Genomic DNA, 20,065 nt, shown 5'->3' with positions numbered 1-20,065 from the left:
ACAGTTCTGCATATTTATGCACACCAATCTAGCGGTTGGGAAGCTATTCCCAGATTCGCGTTCTATGAAGCAGTCACAGCAACAGGGGACCACTCCCCCTCTACCAGTTTATGTACCTTCCCCTGGTGGGTAGCAAAAACACAGCTGGAGACTACGCCTGCGTAGAAGCTGCCTCTGCTCTTCTGGCTGCAGTTGTCTCCTGGTTCTGGGAGGCAGTGGTGCAAGAGAGGGTGGGGAAGCACCCTTCATTTGCCTGGTCTGCCTCTTCCTCCGGCTCTGAAGCTTCCCCTGTCTCTGATTCCTGCTTCCTAGCTGGTACAGGTGCCCACACACCACTGCTCCCCTCTCTTGAGTCAGAGTCCAGCCCCACTTCCCTTGGTGTCCGGCCAGTCCCTGACAATCCATTCGCACAGGAGGGCTACAGTCTGCTATTTATAGCACTGCTCTTCCCAGCTAGCACATCTCCTACAGCCCTATTTTGTGGGCTGGTTGGGAAGGACTTAATTTCAAACAACAGGCTGGGTCCTTCCATGCCAACAAGCCTACTTTCCAGACTGCTGCTTTACATGCAGGAAAGCTTGCAATGCTGGATTACAAATAATTATTCTGCTATTCTTCACTAGTAGGAATTTCCCTCCTGCAAAGATGAGCAAGAATTTTTTTATGGGTGGAAGTGGAAGGACCTTGGGGTGGGAACACACCCTAACACGTCTTCAGAACTGGGTATCAAAAGTGCCCCTTCACTGGCTGCCAAACTGATTATGTATTTACCATTTTCCATAATTTCCAGAGTTGACAACAACAACAACACTTGTTTGTGAGAACTGGGGGAGGGGGGAATCCTTGACCTTAACTTAGATTAATTTCATTGATTAAAATGGCTAAACAAATGAACAGCATGACATTTGAAGGACTATTTTCTTCCATCCAAAATATTTAAAAAAAACACCCCACACATTCAAATTTCAGCCTTGGCTCATTCAGGAAATTTAATTTGAGAGTTTTGTCCTAGGCCTTTCTTGTCCTCCATGAAATGTAAATGTCGTGTCATGCAATATTAGGCAAAATTTCACACAATAGACTTCACCCAGCTCCTGCCCTTTTTAAAACCCAAGACCACATTACTAACAAGAAATATGTCTGTGTGTGAAGTGCCACAAGTGAATTAATGGCAAGTCAAGAGTGAAATAGGAAGGGCCATTGGCAGCTGCCTTCTACTGAGTCAGACCAATTGGTCCATCTAGCTCAGTACTGTCTCCTCTGACTGGCAGAATTCCAGAAAGCCCTACCAGGAGATGCCACGAATTGAAACTGGGTTCTTCTGAATGTAAGGTAGATGCACTACCACTGAGCTACAGCTCTTTTCCTCAGACACTTTGTTGTTGTTTAGTCGTTTAGTCGTGTCCGACTCTTCGTGACCCCATGGACCAGAGCACGCCAGGCACTCTTGTCTTCCACTACCTCCCGCAGTTTGGTCAAACTCATGCTGGTAACCTCGAAAACACTGTCCAACCATCTCGTCTTCTGTTGTCCCCTTCTCCTTGTGCCCTCCATCTTTCCCAGCATCAGTGTCTTCTCCAGGGAGTCTTCTCTTCTCATGAGGTGGCCAAAGTACTGGAGCCTTCAGCTTCCTCAGACACTAGAGCTGGCTAATCACACCTCCAGGTACCAAAAGGAAAGGCAATTTATTCAGGCTATACAAACTTGCTTCAGACTATACAAACTTGCATCATATGAGGATCAGGGAAAATGCATAACAAGACAAGACATAGTACAAAACCATATTAGAAAAAGGAAATGAATGTGTTTACTCTGCACTGTCCTCCTGCCACCTCATCCCACTCCTCCTGAAAATCAACAGTGACCGCTTACAGAGAAGCTAGTGTAGCAGTTCTGCCACACCTGGCAAGTCACTTCAAGCATATATTGGGTTTTTCTTCAGTTAAAAAAAAAAGGTATGTTAGTTTTCCTTTTGAAAAAAACTAAATATCATATTTTCTTTTGCTATTGAAATAAAGGGTTTAACATTAAGTTATCCTGTGCAAACTTTATTCCATTGGGATTGTGTGGTATGGACCCTTTTTCCAGGCAACAAGCCTTGTCCTGAAATACTTCCTAACTATCAGTTTCTTAAAAATTTCACATGGTGAAATGCAAGAGGCTGTGATAAAGTGGTAGGTACTGTGACTGAGAAGGGAAAATGCATATGCATTATGTCTGTCTTTTCTAGCACTGTCCCCAGCAAAAAACAACAACCCAAAACCCTCAACTTCAGGTTGAAAGATTACCAAAGTTATACAGTGCATGCTGAAACCAGGAACTAAGGTTTATTTGGAAAATTACCCATCCAAAGCACATGGGCATTACTCCAAAAAATGGCTTTTAGCCTGGACGAGAAGGAAGCAAGGACCCAGAAAGCAATGAGTTCTGCAGAACATTATATCCTACCATTTTGTGAATAAACAGGTATGGGTGAGAAGAAGAAGAAGAAGAAGAAGAAGAAGAAGAAGAAGAAGAAGAAGAAGAAGAAGAGGAGGAGGAGGAGGAGTAGTTTGGATTTGATATCCCGCTTTATCACTACCCTAAGGAGTCTCAAAGCGGCTAACAATCTCCTTTCCCTTCCTCCCCCACAACAAACACTCTGTGAGGTGAGTGAGGCTGAGAGACTTCAGAGAAGTGTGACTAGCCCAAGGTCACCCAGCAGCTGCATGTGGAAGAGCGAGGAAGCGAACCCGGTTCACCAGATTACGAGTCCACCTGTGCTGGTCCCGGGGGAAAGGTTACTGTTACCGTAGTCAAAGTTCAGTCCTGAGTCACTAGCCTGGAGATAGTCCACAAAGTGCGAGGTGAGGTCCGAAACAGGGAGCCGGGCGGGGAACAGGAACACTGGAGGAACAGGACTGGATGCTGGCCGAAACAGCTCTTCAATGACGACGTTGCTCCCGCAACCTGGGACCGGGCTGACTGGCCTTTATCTTCTCTAAGGCCAGGGGCGGTCCCGGCCCCCAGGAGCCCCGCCTCTCCTGGCCTTAAGGCGAGCACTCCTCCTGGGAGAAACCAGTTCCCTTCGCCTCTCTGCCCTAAGCCTCTGCAGTTCAGGAGAGGCTGAAGGGTTACTGGGCCCCAGGGGAGACTCACCTGTAGACACTGAGTCCTCAACCACCTCTGGGGCCAGAATGGGTTCACCTGGTGCCTGCTCCTGAGGATCCGGCACAGGTGCAGGCTCCTCAGAATCCAGGCCTTGCCCCAGTTCAGCCGGCCCTGGAGGCGGGGACTCCTGTGCCGGCTGGGATTCCTCCTGTTCACTCTCAGAATCGGAATCCCAGGCCATCACACCACCACTCTTAACCACTACACCACACTGGTGAGCATATTATAACCCAGCACCTGGGTCCCTCTGACAGTGATTCCTGTCATTGAGTCAGGAACGCTTCTAAATACTTCGCAAGTATTCAATTATCTTGAAACAGCATGAGGGGAAAACATTCTAGCACTCGGGTCCTGCTTGCAGGTTTCCCACAGGCATCTGATTGGCCATCATGAGAACAGGATGTTGTACTAGATGGGCCATTGGCCTGATCCAGCAGGCTCTTCTTATGTTCTCTGGCTATGACAACCCTGAGTGTGGATAATCTGCCAAGGAGTTCTCATGGCCCCCCAAGCCTGTCAAACCTACAGTGTGAGGGTGAATTCCAGAAACATATGTGAAGAGGTGGATGAGTTACTAGATTCTGAACGTGAGAGGACTGAGGGGTTTTAATTAGCTGACATTCCTAAATTGAAGCTATTCACTTTCCTAGGAGTTCTCATTTCAAAAAGCATAAAATACAGTCAAAGGCTATCCATACAAAGACATTATAGTTCAGAGCTCTAACCACAGATTTCTTTAGGAGTAATATTTCTCAGGTTCTGTTTCCAGAGATATATAAGAGCTTGGTTGAACTCGGGACTCCGTCAGACTAGCATATGACTTCCTTGGGATCTCCAACTGATCTTGCAAAACCCAAGCTTGGCTCTGTAACCTGAAACTTCTATCTTCCCAACATCAGATTATCCACGGTATAATTGGAGCAAGTGCTCCAGGGCCTTTAGCTTGGAATACCCCCATAAGAAAACTGAGGATCACCGTGCTGTTTCAAAAAGGAATTGGAGGCAGCTAATGAGGAAGTTGCTCTCCAAACTTGTTTACTGTTTCCAGGAAGAAATGGAGAGGGTTACTGTGAGACAGTAAACACTTTATCCTAATTAATAATCAATCTGATCCAAAAAGTGTAAGATGGAAGGTGGTGGGGGGGGGTGGTTGATAATTACCGTATTTTTTGCTCTATAAGACTCACTTTTTCCCTCCTAAAAAGTAAGGGGAAATGTGTGTGCGTCTTATGGAGCGAATGCAAGCTGCGCAGCTGTCCCAGAAGCCAGAACAGCGATCCCTCTTGCTGTTCTGGCTTCTGAGATTCAGAATATTTTTTTTTTCTTGTTTTTCTCCTCCAAAAACTAGGTGCATCTTGTGGTCTGGTGCGTCTTATAGAGCAAAAAAATACGGTAAATAAATGAAACAACAAAAAAAAATTAGTTGGCTTCCCATTTAAAAATGCTTTATCTAAGCATGGGGGCAACGGACTGCACAGAGGCATTTTTTGGTTTAACACAGCCACTTACTTTGTTACAGTCACCAAGTCTAGCTTGACATAGAACAAAAATCCAGTCACTGAGCAGCCCAAGGGGTGGGACCACCTATGGGCAGTTGACCTGATTTGCAGGTCCACCATGACACAAAGTGCTCTGGTGGCCCCCTCAGACAACCTGGGAGTGCTGCAACCACACATTCCCCTGATCTCTTGGATCTTCTAATATTACCTAGACAATGGGAAAGAGTTTTAGATTCTGTAGCAATGGTACTGATGGATCTTTAATTACAACTTATACAACAGAAAATAATATTTAGAATTTATCGGACTACATTACATTTGTATATAAAAAGGTCTAATGTGGCCTGGCCCAATTCTGCCTGTGGGCAAAAATCCTTCCCAGTGACTAATCACCACCTACAGCAATATTAATGAAAAACAACCTGAAGGGGAACAATGGAAATACCACATAACTACAAATGAGAGTGAAATCTGAGTGAAGAAAACTGCCAGCAATGCTGGAAACTCCCAGGATATGCCTGTATTTAAAGCTCTAGAGTGGGTCAGAGGGAAGAGGTGTCCCCTCCCCTGCCCGGTCCACCCACAGGCTTTTAAAGGTTCTAGTCCAAATAGTCACTTTCACACTCTTTAACAGCAATGATTCACTCTCTGATCTGAAAGAGGAGTAATAATTGTTCTTGCCATTTCATCACATGTAGTTGACCCTTTGACACAGATTCTACGACATGAAACTCATTTTAATGGCCGTACAGCACACTCTAATTCTAATATGGAAGGGAATTTTTAATTTTGCAAAACGTCTATGACCACGGTTTATTCTTCCAAAAGCTCCACAGATCTATTTGGTGCATCAGTGTAACATCTCCCCACCTGGTAATTGCAAACAGTCTATCCCAAATTGTTGGCAAAGTTTAATTATTATATTGAATGTAGACATTTTATACAGCTAGCTCTCACCAAGTTGTAGAATATTCTATCTTAGATCCACCAAAACCTAAGCACTTGGCAGAGGTCTTGTGGACAGATCATTTCACTTGTCCTTCCGTTGGTCAAGGGCTTTGGAAGTGTCCGAAGTTTATCTCTCACTGCAGTTAATAATTTATGTCAGGTGTGGGGAACCTTTGGTTCTCCATATGTTGATGAACCATAACATCCAGCAGCCCCTGCAAGCATGGTCAATGGCCAGGGATAATGTAAGTTGTAGTTCTACAACATCAGGAGGGCCAAAGGTTTCCCACACCTGATTTATGTAGTGTCATTCTTGATAATTTTCAGTAGGAATAGGAAAAACGTGGCCCTCCAGATGCTATTTGACTCAAATTCCCATTAATTGCAGCCAAGGATAAGGGATGATGGGAGTTGTAGCCAAATAAAATCTAGAGGGCTAAATTTTCCCCATCCCTGCTTTATGAACCTAAGAAAAATACATGTTCCAGTCCCAAGGAACTGACAACCTAAATTTCAACAGAGGAGAGAAAAGACAGGGGCAAGGGTAACATAGGAAGAATGTGTGTGTATGTAGTTATGAATGTATAAGCTTAGCTTCTATGGGACAGGGGTGGGGAATTATTTTATATTAGAGGGAACTGAATCATATGGGGGGAATCAGCTGTACACAGATAAAAAACACCTCTTCCACCTGAGGAGGAAGACCTTCGAAAGTGCAGATTGGATCGTTCTTGGCCTCTGGCACTAAGCAGAGTCTTGCCTCAGGAGAGCTTTGAAGTTATGGTTCAGGCTGAAAGCCAAGCCAACCCACACATTTAAAGGCGTTCCTCCTCAGGCAAGAAGTTGCTCAGTCCTGGGCAATCTCCCACCTGAGAAGGGATATCTGAAGGTGGGAAGCAGGCAGCATATCTAGGTCTGCAGTTAGCTAACTTGATCCAAATTTACAAAGCTCTGGGGGTGGGAGGTGAAACTCAGCTAAGGAGTGGATCCTATTCCTGGGTTATTTAATCCTATGTTAGATTGTGGCCTATTGCACCATGGCTCAGTTTTCCCAACTTCGATGAGATTTAAAATTAATGCAAGAAAAAAAAAAGCAATAAATAAGTCTTGATTCAGAAGGCAACAAGAATGAAGTCACTATGTCCCTTTTTAATGTAATCAGGAATCTCATCTGCCTGAATACTGGACAATGAAAATAAAGAGAGAAAATTAGGCAAAACAACATAATTTTGCAGGTGCTACCATCTAAATCCTTTCTCAGTGCAATATGCCATTCTTGGGAAGTAGATATATATTATCCTGTAGAAAAGCGAGAAGAAGCCATCAAGTACGAGGAGGATACTTAAGTCTGTCGAAAACCTGAAGCCAACAGCTCCTCTTCTGCAAATGGCTAATACATTTACTTGACAGATGTGGCTTTTACATCTATGGTTTTCCAGCTCAGCTTTGGTATATGGAGATTGCTGGAGTGCACAGAGTGCAATAAGATGAACTATTGGGCATAGGATGCAGTCACCAGTTGTGAGATCTCGGGAAACTCAGGATGAGAATGTAAATGGCCATAGAAATTTTCAAGCTGCACTTACTTCTATGTAAGATAGAATCAAGCAACTGGATGAAGAAAATGTCCTGAGGGTTTCACGTGTTTGGTACCAAGTTCTTAGAATAGAACATGACAACTACTAGCCTAGATAACAAGGCTGCTTTCTGAGCTTTCCGATTGTCATTACTGCATTACAATATTGTAAAAAAAAATTAATATCCACTATACAGTTAAGAAGTAGAGATGTCATTGAATGGTGTCAAGGTGGAAATATTCCACAAAAGACTACCCTGTCCTGCCCCAAGAATGTCTAAGAGCCACTAAAGTCACTAGTTTAGTTGGCTTTAAAAGGCATCTAGGCAAATTCAAGAAGACCTATCAATGACTGCCCCACGTGATGGATGAAGAGCTACATTGGTGTTGTGGGTGGGTGGGGTTCTTGCCACCAGGAGCCTGCTTGGTTTGGATGTTGGGTTCAGGAAAAAATCAGGAAGTTCCATCCATCCTCTGCTAATCCATTCACTCATTTGCATGCAGTTCCTGATTGCCCATGGCTACTGGTCCAAGGATCAAGGCTACACATCCACCATATATTTAAAAGAAACACACAACAATAATCCTGGGAACTGTAGTTTATCCACGCATACAGAGCTAGAGTTTCCTGCACCCTGAACAAACTACATATCTCAGGATTCATTTTGTTGCGGAGGGTGTCTTAAAATGTGTTTGAAATGTATGGTGTGTACAATATAAAGCTGCAGTATGCAGTTACTGGGAGGCAACAGCAGGGTTAGGACTACACAATTCATGTTCTGCTTGTGCTGCTTCTGGAGGCATCTGACCACTGAGGACACAGGATGGTGGAGAAGATGGACCTTTGGCCTCACTAAGCAGGGCTCTTTTTAGGTTCTTAAGGAAATCTTCCAAGATTACCTTGGAAACTGTGGTGCCACAAGTCCCAAGGATATAACAAAGCTATTCTGAGATCAATTATTTTGTTCCATAATGAAGGTGGGGAGTGAACACCCAATGGAATCAAAGAGAAACAGCACTCCATTGCTTTTGAATCTGAAGTAGGAACACCAGAAGGCTAGCTTCCCATGAAATAGAGTACTGGAAAACCAATCTGTCATGAAACCAATATGGAAGCCACATAAACTAAACTAACGTGCAGGCAAGAACCATTAAATAACAGACAGTTGGCAAACCAAGTACGGAACATCTCTTTTGTTTACTGTGTACTATTTAAAAGGGTGGAGGGGGCAGTATAGTATTGCTCAATCTTTTTATACGATTCACCCAGGAAATGACTAATGTGAATGTTTACAGGCAACAGCACAAAACTATTTTTGGTCATGGGATGTTGTTCAAGACAAGATTTCCAAAAGCCTAATAATAATCTTTAGCTAACAAAAACCTCTCGCAGCATACCGGTCCTCCAAGGAAAAATGGTGTTTCCTTTCATGGACAGTTAACAATGTAGCAATATTATCAAGAAAGAAAGCAAAAGAAAAATAAATAAAACTAATCAGACTTCTTAATTTCAAGGCATCCTTCTCCATATTGTATTTTGTTATATGGCAAACTAATCCATGGGTTAGCTATGCAGTATATCAATCTTAGAAGTAAATAAATAAAAAAATCGACACCTTTGTGTTTTGTTCTAATGTGTTCCAAAGATGTCAATATGAGCAGTAGTTAGAACACATGCTTAACATCGAAATGTTCTTTAAAATACCTTAATGTTTGATCCAGTCAACATCAAAAAAGAATAAAATCAGATTTTAAAAAAGTAGAATAGGTAGATAGAAAGATAATTATTAGAATGCCCATCTAATGTAGGCCAGGATGGCATTCTGAATATAGTTGATTTTAAAATTTGCCTGGTTATATTACTAATGTAACATATAGTGCTTTCACTCTACACAACTCCATACATACATGGTTACTACAGTAGTTAATATGCAACAGTTCAATCCCAGGATTAGTACAACAAAACAGTATAGGAGGGTTCATTGCACATGTGTGTGCTTTTTAAAGATGGCAAGGGTACCAAAAGACTCAGCATTTGTTTATCTGGAAGCCTGTAATGCTGAATACTGAAAAGACACTTCCACCCCCCTGTTAATCCCAGCTTCTTAAGGGAACACTCAGTAAGATAATGAATCCTTTAAACGTTACATCTTGTGTCTTGCATTATTGTGGTGCACCAACTCTCCACATCAAACAGTCATCAGGACTATTACAAAGTGGGCTTATAAGAGAGTGGCTGAAAAGGCGCTGTGTGAAAAGAAGTGGAAAATTAAAGCTGAGGCAGACGAAGAAAGGGCTTAATTTACTGGCATGTACAGTATGCAAATGAGATTACTCTCAGTTTAACTGCATCATTTATGTCCATAATAACGGCATCATCATTACAGGGCTCAAATTAAATTACACCATAATTAGCATATCAAAGTGATTGGTTAAAGTTTAAAACAAATACCCAATTTTGTTAATGAACAGCTGTAATTGTCATGTACACTTCAATGAAAACTCCCTAAACAAATATATGTTTTAGAATAGAGAAAAGATTTTCAAGTAGACAGGTCTGCAGCTGAGGAAAATTGCCCTTTTTTTAATAATTAAAAAAAAAGACAGGATGACACAGATTATTCTGTTAATGTTAATATATGTTCATCTTTTTAAAGAAATAAAACATTCTATCAAAACAAGTCTGAACACCTTATAATTACTCTACTGAAACCAATGGAGGCAAAATCCAGTTACCGCTTTTGACCTTGAACTACTCGAACTCCCTATGCACAGGTGTCCTGTCTGCCACCAGTAAAGGACTTCTCAAAAAAACATTATTTTCCTAACTTTTCCAAGGTGTATCTAAGAAGCTGTGACATGCAAGAAGGAAACTTAAGAAACTTGCTACTGTACATACAAATGCCTTGCACTGTGTTTCTGCTTAATTCCCTTATAAAATGGCTAAAAGGCTTATGGTCAGGAAACAAGGGTTGGAGGGAAGGGCATATTGGGTACACTTCCCCTGTATACTAGTACTCTAGCAAGTTGATGACATGATAACATAATAGGCAACCTACAATTCAATTTCCTTTAATTTAATCATATGTACACAGCAGATTTTGGAGGTGGGAGTGGGGGATTTGGGGTCTCATTAAAATAGATGGAGAGGTGGTGCTAGTGGTTCTGTCAATGTCAGCCTGAGAGCAAGTAATGTGCTTCTATAGATCAATCACTGCTAAAATGCATACAGTAAATGTACAGTAAAAAAAAAAAAAATCATCCTCGTGCCACATGCAACTTAATGAATCAAGAAGCATGCTGCATAATATTAAAATATTATAAGCAAGCTTTCTGGCAGTTCATCTGGATAACAATCGAGACTACACATGACCATAATTGCAAAGCAGCAGTGTCAAAGGAATCGGCAATGTTAAAGAAAATAAACCCCTCTCCCACTCAACCCCTTTTTGTTTACGTCTGTGTCACTGGACTATCATTGTCCAACTCTGAGCATTAAAATATGTATTTTGTGGCAAAAACGAGAATGCACTTTCAAAAATACTTAACAAGCAAACTGAATGTCTTATTAAATCGATATTATCAAAACAGTGTTCAAAGATTTAAAGAAAGTAGCTTTTCATTTTATTCATCGAGGAATCCATTAAAGCCTGAGCTCTGAAGTAGTATGTAAATTATGTGCCTTTCAAGGTAGAGCTAGGGCAAATTCACTCCATCAACTAATGATGAACCTCATTATGTGCAGAGAGTATTCATAATGAGGAAACAAGCCACCCGCCATTCCATGTTCTAACATAAATCCCTGTAAAATGTGAATTTCTCCATGTCTAATTAAAGGCTACTAATTCCTATTACCTCCCTCAACGTCCCCCTCCAAAAAAAACCAGAACACAACATGCATATTTTTTTAAAAAAACATTTCTAGATTTTTGTAAATGATGACATTGATTATATAGCACTACTGCATATATACTGTGTATATGATTACTTCAAATTGCACCATTTCTAGCATTTGGGGGTTAGAATATTTTTTGAATACAAGAGCTCATTGATTTGCTTTTTTGTTTAAAAAGCTTCAAATTATTTAGTATCAGCCTACAGATCTCACATGAAAAATAAATAAAAGGAGGGGGAAAGGCAGCAGGGAATGTACAAAAAGAATAAACATATATCTGTGTGCACACATGTATGTGCATGTTCACACACACCCAACCAGCTATTAAGTCAATCAGAAAATTGACTATAGAAATGGCCAGAGTAAACAACAGAGGCAGAGTCGAGTCACTGTTAAGTGCTTTAGAATTCATTGATTTCAATGGGAAAGATTTAATACTGTATTTAATTCTCCAGTATATATCCATGGGACTTTAAAGTGCTTAACTTTTGCTACATCATGTCCTAGGGGTTGTAACAGCAGGCTGCAAATTTTTTTAGTACCTTGCTTCATCTTTGCAAATTCCCACATTTGCCATTTATACAGCTTAAGTAGGAATGTCTCAGGCCAGGTTAACTTATCGTCTCTTCACAAGACTTTATATCCTTGTAGTTATTTGTGATACTGACCACTGCATTTTCCAGAATCAACATGGACAGGTTTTAGATTTTTAGGCTTCTCTGAAGTGAAGATTGTTGGAATCTTCTTAGTTGGGGCCTGTGTTTTGTTTTTCATTTCTCTATTTACATTAAATACTACACATACCTAAGGAGGGGGGCGGGGATGTTTAGTAGAAAATATCCTGCTGGAGCTGAGTAGCCAAAAAGAAATAACAACAATTACAAGAAGAAGAAGAAGAAGAAGAAGAAGAAGAAGAAGAAGAAGAAGAAGAAGAAGAAGAAGAAGAAGTAGTGGTGGTGGTTACACTAATACAGACAAGTATATTAGCAGCATGCCATCCAAAAAGTTCACATTCATGTGTAAAAAAAAAAAGACACCATCACCTAATCATTCCAATGAAAGCTTAGAATTTGAATAAAAACTCGCACCTCCAAAAGAATAATTGTGCTTTACACAACCCTGCCTTGTTCATAAAAGAAATAAAACACACATATTAAAATATGTACATATTTACCAGTGTGGATTTGCAGGACCATCATAATTTTTTTTTTAAATAATACTTTGTTTTAAAAGGACATTGCTTCTTTAATTGTATAGAAAGAGGCTCCACTATAAAAAGCTTCTTGAATGAGTGCACGCTTACTCTTTCCTACACTCTGAGGAGGATCCCCCCCCCCTTTTAGGTCAGCCAGTCATGCACTAGGAAGACAATCCTCCAAAAATAACTTGTCCCTCCCCCGGAGCACAGAGTTTAACAGCCTACCTTTGTTCTGGTCCTGCAGATAATAACTGGCAAGCCTCAAGACTGCAAAGATTTTGGAAGAGCCAAGGGTGGTTCAGAGTAATCACAAGTGGAGAAGATGACGGTGAAGGGAGAAATAACAGAAAAAGCCTCTAAAAGAAATTGGTCTAGCTGACAATTGGTCTCAGCAACGCATTTGCATCTGTGGCACTGTTTATACAGGACTGAGTGCACCTCTGGGCTCCGGCAGCCTCTACAACTAGTGGCATTTTAAAAGGACGTAGGCATGAAAATCAAGAGAAACAACACACCTCTCTTTGGACGAAGGTCTGAGACACCTAAGGCAGAATATTGGGGGGAGGGGGCGCTTTGCTTTTGGGTTTTGTTTTGCTTTAAAGCAGCGTCTGTATCCTTATTAGTTTGAGTGACAAACGTCCCGGGCTAAATCGACATTCTTACCTTAATGTTCCTAGCAAAAGGCTCCGGCAAACAATGCTCATGGAAGGCGCATGCAAAAGACAGGTTTCAAGGGGTCAATCCACAGCTTTCAAAAAATTAATTTAAAAGAAAGAAAACCCCCCCCAAAAGAAAAGGAAAATACCCACAGTGAGTCACATTTCCAAACAGACGCATCTCAGCTTGGGCTGCACGGTGGCATAAAGCAGGTTTACATACACAGAGCTGTGTGTCAGGAGGCAGAGTTCTTTAAGATTTACTTGACACTTATTTTCCGGGAAGCCTTTTGTGGAGTTGTGCCGTTTGTTTCTTATTGTCTGTGAAGCAGTTAGAAGCTTCTCCCTGAGGGGGCCCCTCAGCCCCTGGCTCGGCCGCTTTGACAGGGAGGTAACCATATTAGGATGTGTATGGTAAAGTAAACAATAACATAGTTGCAAAGAAATGGAATTTCTCTCTCTCTCTCTTTCGGCTAATGGTGTTGGTGTCTGCCCTGTTTTTAGCCGTTCCCACTAGTTTTGTGCTCTAGTTCAAACAGGCCTTCTTTTAATGAAAACAAAAAAGAGGGAGTGGGGAGGTAAAGGAAAGAAACAAGCATTTCCAGCTTCCAAACTTCTTTCTAAAAGGTTCCCCCCCCCATCTTTTTTTTTTTTAATGACAAGAGAGAAAAAAAGGGAAAAAAGGAAAGCTTTAAGCATCCCACTAAGAGGCATGGCAACTTAATTATTACGATGCACAACCAGTATTTTTGAAAGTCCCTACGGAATTATTAAGCAGGATAAAGAACATTAAATGCAGTTGTTTAACAATGACTATCTTTTTAAAAGGCACAAACCAAAGGTGCTAGTTAGAGTCCAAGCTTATCCACTGAACAGCCTCACCTTTACTAGATGTGTGAGTTGGGCAAGCACATGCAAGTCTGCTAGCTCTCCATGCTAAAAGTGCTTTATTCGGAACAGTAAAGGCAGGTGTCAAGTTATTTAATTAGAGGCAGCACTACTAAGCATTTGACAGGCGAGCAGCTCCTCCAGAAACAACCCACCACCACCCCAACACACAAAAAAGAACGCATTCTAAAAGACACACTTTTTACACCAATTGCTATTTCAAAACCACAATGTCACTTACAAAGTAAGTTGCCAGGATCAGAAAAAAGCAGACTCTCCCCACATGAAGGCTGCAAACCTGTGCCTTCTTATGTGAGAGTTATGTTCCACTGACATCAGTCACACTTATGTACAGACAGCACTTAAGTTCTGGAAATCGTGAAAGACCAGGAAATCAATCGAACAGGGCACAAGACTGCAGCCTAAGAGATTAGCATCTAGAGGTGCAATCTGAGTATAAAATCTACATATTTGAAGTCAGTGCGGTTGGGGGTGGGAGAGCGTGTGGAGAACACACACACATGTAGAGGCAAGTGAGTTCCCATGTCTTCCCCCAACCTAAGCAGGGTGCCTGGAGCAGTTACCCTTCCAGGAAGACATGACATGAGGTCAGGTCGTTTAAAAGTATTTTGTAGCATTACCAGTCAGCATAAGTCATCAGACAATGAGAGACAAAGCAGACATTCTCTGGAAAAGAAGCTGACAAAAGGGTTCAGTGAGCCCCCCCCCCCCCCGGTGTTTCAGGCACCAGAGAGATAAGGGAGGTTGGGACTTGAGAAGTAGTGGAAGAAGTGAAGCAGGGGATAGGAAGGCATTAGGGGTAGGGGGAACAAACTGAGCAAATAAGAGGGGGGGGAGAGAGAGAGAGAAATATATACAAATACAGCAGACACCTGCAAGGTCAAGCCTCTTCAAACTAATTCTCCCTTTTCTTGTTATGGAACCCTGAACCAGAATTTTGGTACAGAGTTCTTTCAAAACCTGCCTCCGGTTCTGTCCAAGCAACTGAATTTTCAGGGAGTTGAGACCCTGTGTTTCTCTCTCTGTACTGCCTTGCATGCAAGAACTAGACAGATAAATAAATAAATGGATGGATGGATAGATGAAGGAATAAAGGACAAGTTAACACAAGGAGATATCAAAATCAATGAATCACACAAACAACTAGCAGTTCAAAAGTTCAAAGACATGATGGCCAGTTCACTAACGTCCTAGTATTCAACCAATAATAAACTTGACTCCATCACTCCTCATACTATAGACAATTTCATAACATCATTTTCATTAGCTTGTCCTGGTGAAAACTGCTAGCTATTTATGTATATGCTAAAATAAATTAGCCATTTCATCGAGCAGCACGATCCGTATAAAATGCATTAACACAATGCTCAATTTTACAGTTGGGGTAAATAATACATCAATATATTCAAATACAAAATGATTTTATCTATATTATCATCATCATTGTTGTTATTATTGTGGAGCTCCTGCTCTTGCATTCTGCTCATGCAGAAAGTATTTTATTGGATTTATTTGTTTCAATTATATACATATATCACACACACGTACACACATACATGCATACCTACAGTGAAACAGTCCAATGAATCTTAGCAGTGGGATCTGGGGGGCGGGGGGAGGAAATCCAATGTTTAAAACAAATGGGCTTGGATCCAAAGAAACGTGAATGGAAGGAGAAAATGCACTAGTGCTGTTCCATGAACTCTTGTGGAAAAGCAAACGGGAGACTGCTTGAATGCATCAGGGTAAGAAGCAAGACTGGCTGCTGTAGTATATGAAGGGAAGTGCTCCATAAAAATATACTGAGAATTATCTTATACAAAGTGTCACACCAAGGGCTTGCACACACGTAGGAACTGCTCTGGATCTGGGGGTCACTTTTTCATGCCAAGCTCTTCTGTTAATTGGGGGAAAAAACCATTCCATGAAGAGAAGGTGCTTTTTCTGCTAGTGCAAGGGCAGCTTTGCTCCCAACCCATAGAGAAAAGTTCAGCCAATAGTATGGAAAACATTCTTTACAACATTAGATAATCATGCAATTTAAGAAATTTGAGTCAGTGAAAAAAAAATGGAAGTTTCTCCATTGCAATAAAAATATGTGTATTAACGTAGTAGGAAAGGTGATGAAAAAACTAAAACATATTAAGCAGCATTTGGCCCTGGCATTCCATATACTACATTTTAGAATGAACAACCTGGAATCGCAGTTGAGGCTAAGGAAGCAAAAGTGTGAGCAGCGCCAGCAGCCAGGTGGACGTATCAGCTTGGGTCTCCAGGGGACATACAATATATTTAATAGCATAGGTATAGGTAAAATAAAAGGTAAAGGTACCCCTGCCCGTACGGGCCAGTCTTGACAGACTCTAGGGTTGTGCGCCCATCTCACTTAAGAGGCCGGGGGCCAGCGCTGTCCGGAGACACTTCCGGGTCACGTGGCCAGCATGACAAAGCTGCATCTGGCGAGCCAGCGCAGCACACGGAAACGCTGTTTACCTTCCCGCTAGTAAGCGGTCCCTATTTATCTACTTGCACCCAGGGGTGCTTTCGAACTGCTAGGTTGGCAGGCGCTGGGACCGAGCAACGGGAGCGCACCCCACCGCGGGGATTCGAACCGCCAACCTTTCGATCGGCAAGCCCTAGGCGCTGAGGCTTTTACCCACAGCGCCACCCGCGTCCCTTTGTAGGTAAAATACATTATAATAAAAACACAGGAAGTCCATAAAAACCCACAAGTAACCCCTAACAACAACAGCGAATAGCTTCAGCAGCACAACAAACAGCAAACACCACCAGCGCAGTTGAAAAGACTACAGGAAAGGTCATTTGATCTGGAGCTAAAAAGATGTCCACAAAGATTCCAGGAAGACCTCACTGGGGAGTGTGTTCCACAAATGTGGAGCCGCAGCTTAAAAGGCCCATCCTCCCTTTTCATCCTCTTCCAACCATCCCTGAAAGGAGGGACCCAGAAAAAAGAACCTCAGATGGAGCCCTAAGGGTTAGGGAAGACTGATACTGAGACAGGTGCTCCAGAAGTTATTTGGGTTCTGATCCATAAGGAGTTTTATAGGTAAAAGCCAGTACTTTGAATTGAGCTCTAGTCACCAAATCCAGCTGTGACAAAACTGGTGTTACATGCTCAGCTAGCATCAAACCTTTCAGTACTCTGGCAGCTGCATTCTGAATTATTTGAAGCTTCCAAACAGCCTTCAAAGGCAGCTCCATGTAAAGTGCACTGCTGTGATCCAATCTTGAGGTTAGCAGAGCATAAATAACTGCAGTCAAGCTACCCTTTTCCAGATAGGCTTGTAGCTGGACTACCAGCCTGTTGGAAGGCACTCCATGTCACCAAGAACAATTGCGCCTTCAGTGATGGGAACCTGCAAACTATGAACCCGCTTCTTCAGATAGGAAGGAAATCATATGGGTGGCATCCTTGAAAATCAACCATAGTGTCCTTTACTGCTTCTCATAGGAGAGTGTGTGTCATATGATTTCCACCAATTTGTCTCATCTCACTTTCCTGGGCTGAAAATCCAAAATACATGGTTTCATAACAGGCGGAAATAGAAAAATGCTATCCCTAGGTATCTCACCCACTGGATCATGAGGCGTGTGATTCAGTTACATATTACAACTGCCACACAGAAACAGCAGGAATAGTTCTCAGGCAGCAGTTGTAATGTGTATAAGGGCTCCCCATTTATATATACTCTGCTAAGTTCTGTGCCCCTCCTAAGAATCTGTGGCAGGGGGGTGGAAATTCTCCAGATGAAGACACTAATCTGCATTAGGCACCCTGTATTTTATAAAATCTGCCAGGTAGGTTCTGTTTTAAGTAGCTTTTCCACATAATAATTAATTATAATTTGTAGAATAGTAGATATGATGTTCTGAGTAGTATCTCTTAGAACACTAGAACGATACAAGGGCAGCACAAGCCATAAGAATGCGTCCACACAATATAGAAGGGGGTCTGTAAGAGAAAAGCAAAAACATAAAGCTCAAGAACTGTGCAGACATGTATCAAGCGTATGGGCCTGGTAGAAATAGTGCTGCTTTTGCATAAAAAATTAATGATTGAATTACTAAAGTGGGAATTCTAGCTTCCAGTATCTTTTTCCACCACAGGCCACTCAAGTGGTTTCACTATCATAGCATCAACTATGGCAAAAAGGCCATTAAAAGGGTCATTTCCAGAGTGAGCATTTCAAGTAAAGAAACCATGAACCTCTGCCCTAGGGCACAACGCATAATTTATATCACGTTAATTCCTTCCCCAAAACATGTTTCAGGGGACTCTTGACAACCCAGGTGGTTCCTTCCCTCTTCTCCCATCAGCCCCCTTCTCAAATGCATTGTCTAGTAACATATTAACTGAGTCAATGTCAAAGCTTAAGTTGGAGAAAACGTCATCATATTTTAAAGCCAGAACAGTATATAAAAAAGGGAAACAGAATTGAATTTACAATCCACAGGTTTAACACATGCAACTTATTTCCTTGGTAAGTGTGTCAAAAAAGTAGTGGAGTCGAAGCAGCTAGCCAGTGCACAAACTGTTCTCCAATACTCTGCCAATAATGGAGAATGTCTAACTATTTTTTATATATAAAAAAGTTCTTAGTTCAATGCTGTTCTTTTTTGTTTTGTGAAGAGGACAAAGCTCCACTTGGCACACAGAAGAAACCAAAACCTTTTACCCTCATTACTCGAACCATTTTTGAAGCTTGGGCTCTAGCTGTGAAAATCTAATTAATCAATTAACCAACTGCACCACTCAGCTGACCATATGTTAACTTAATTCCTTTAAAAAATATATTTCACATGAGCAGTTCTCTTTGCTCACCATTTATTATTGATTTATTTCAGTCTGCTGTCTGACCATCTCACAGCATCAAGAAAGGTAAGTGTTTTAAATGAATTGGAAAGCAATATTAGAAAAAGATGAAAAGGTAATACTGTATTTCATACTAAAATATGAAATATAGTTTGCTAAAATGGCCTTTCACCTGATTAGTCACAGCTATTAATTGCCAAGTGGCATACACAACATGTTCAACAATCTACCAGTTCCACACAACTATGGAGAACAAGGTCCATCAATGGAAGAACAATAAATATCCTTATTCCCCAATATCATGGGACTCTTATTATCCGCACTAAGTCCCCAGCTATGGTGAGAGACTCACCAATCACTTAGGGTAGAGAATCTAGGATACAAACTAAGAAGAGCCAAGTGGTTTGAACGTGATGGCCACTTATTCTACATCTCTTTGTCATCTCATGTTCCCTACTTTCGTATTATTTAAAGAAAAAACAGCAATAAAATACTGCCTTATGGGGTTTTGTGAGAAGCAATAGATAATCATCACCCACTCTACTAATGTTTTCACCAGTGTAAAGGATTCTCCATAGCAAACTCGACTGCAGTGCATTGAAATAATGTCCCCTGATAACACAGATGTGCCACCCATTGCATGAATCTTTGTATCAAAAAAATTCAAACAACCTTGGATCATCAGGTTAAAATTATCCACACTGTCTCAAGCCTTACTCTTCACCATCCTGAGTTCCCTAGCTAGACTGAAAATCTGCCTAACATGATGCCATTTATTTAGATGTACGGCAGGGAGAAATCAGCAGCTGATCATTTGCTATCACTATGCTGAGATAAATTTCCAACTTTTCTAAGTGTATTCAAAGCCCTTTCACACTTTCACACCAAATGTGTCAAGGTAAACACCAGAACACACTGACAGCAACACTAGAAGCATCTCAGAAACAAAGTTCAGGAACAGCTGCAAAAGTTTCATTCCCTCTTAGCTTTACCTCCCTATCTTAGAACAGAAAAGTGTTCACTACCTTATTAAACCTTTAAGCAACTGTCTGGTTGGACATAGCCATAGTTAGCAGCAAACATGCTAAAGAAAATAAACACATATCAGCACAGAATTGTACAAGCAAACTTCTAGTTTTAGGGACATGAATAGGGTAAGAACAAACCTATCACAGAGCGTCATTCACTCCAGAAGTCAGTTGTTTTTTTAGCATGAAGATATGAAAGATTGTTGGGCTTTTAAGATGTAAGCATTATAAAGAAACTATCCCTTTGAGTGCTGTTTTCTTTCGGCTGCTGTGAATATGTTTGTGATTTGAGAGTGTCCCACACACCAGTTACATTTTTTACTGCACATGGTAATTGGATATTTCATTCAAGTAGTTATTCTCAGGTGTCTG

General features: G+C 41.4%; 1 protein-coding gene across 22 annotated transcripts in view; it reads right to left on the bottom strand.

Moving 5' to 3' along the window:
- Positions 1-20,065, bottom strand: part of FOXP1 (forkhead box P1) — a 526,973-nt gene that overhangs the window by 260,590 nt on the left and 246,318 nt on the right. The window contains exon 1 of one of the 22 annotated variants that reach the window (XM_028719399.2): positions 12,930-13,069. The exons of 20 other annotated variants lie outside the window; for them this stretch is intronic. The gene's annotated coding sequence lies outside the window, so the exon portion shown is untranslated. Of the gene's footprint in view, positions 1-12,929; positions 13,070-20,065 lie in introns of those variants that run through there. One more of the 22 variants, XM_028719398.2, reaches the window with a different exon arrangement.

This window comes from Podarcis muralis, chromosome 2 (assembly GCF_964188315.1).
Source record: "Podarcis muralis chromosome 2, rPodMur119.hap1.1, whole genome shotgun sequence".
Lineage (NCBI taxonomy): Eukaryota > Metazoa > Chordata > Lepidosauria > Squamata > Lacertidae > Podarcis > Podarcis muralis.
The sequence above is the reverse complement of the archived record's forward strand: the minus strand, read 5'-3'. Positions and strand labels throughout refer to the sequence as shown.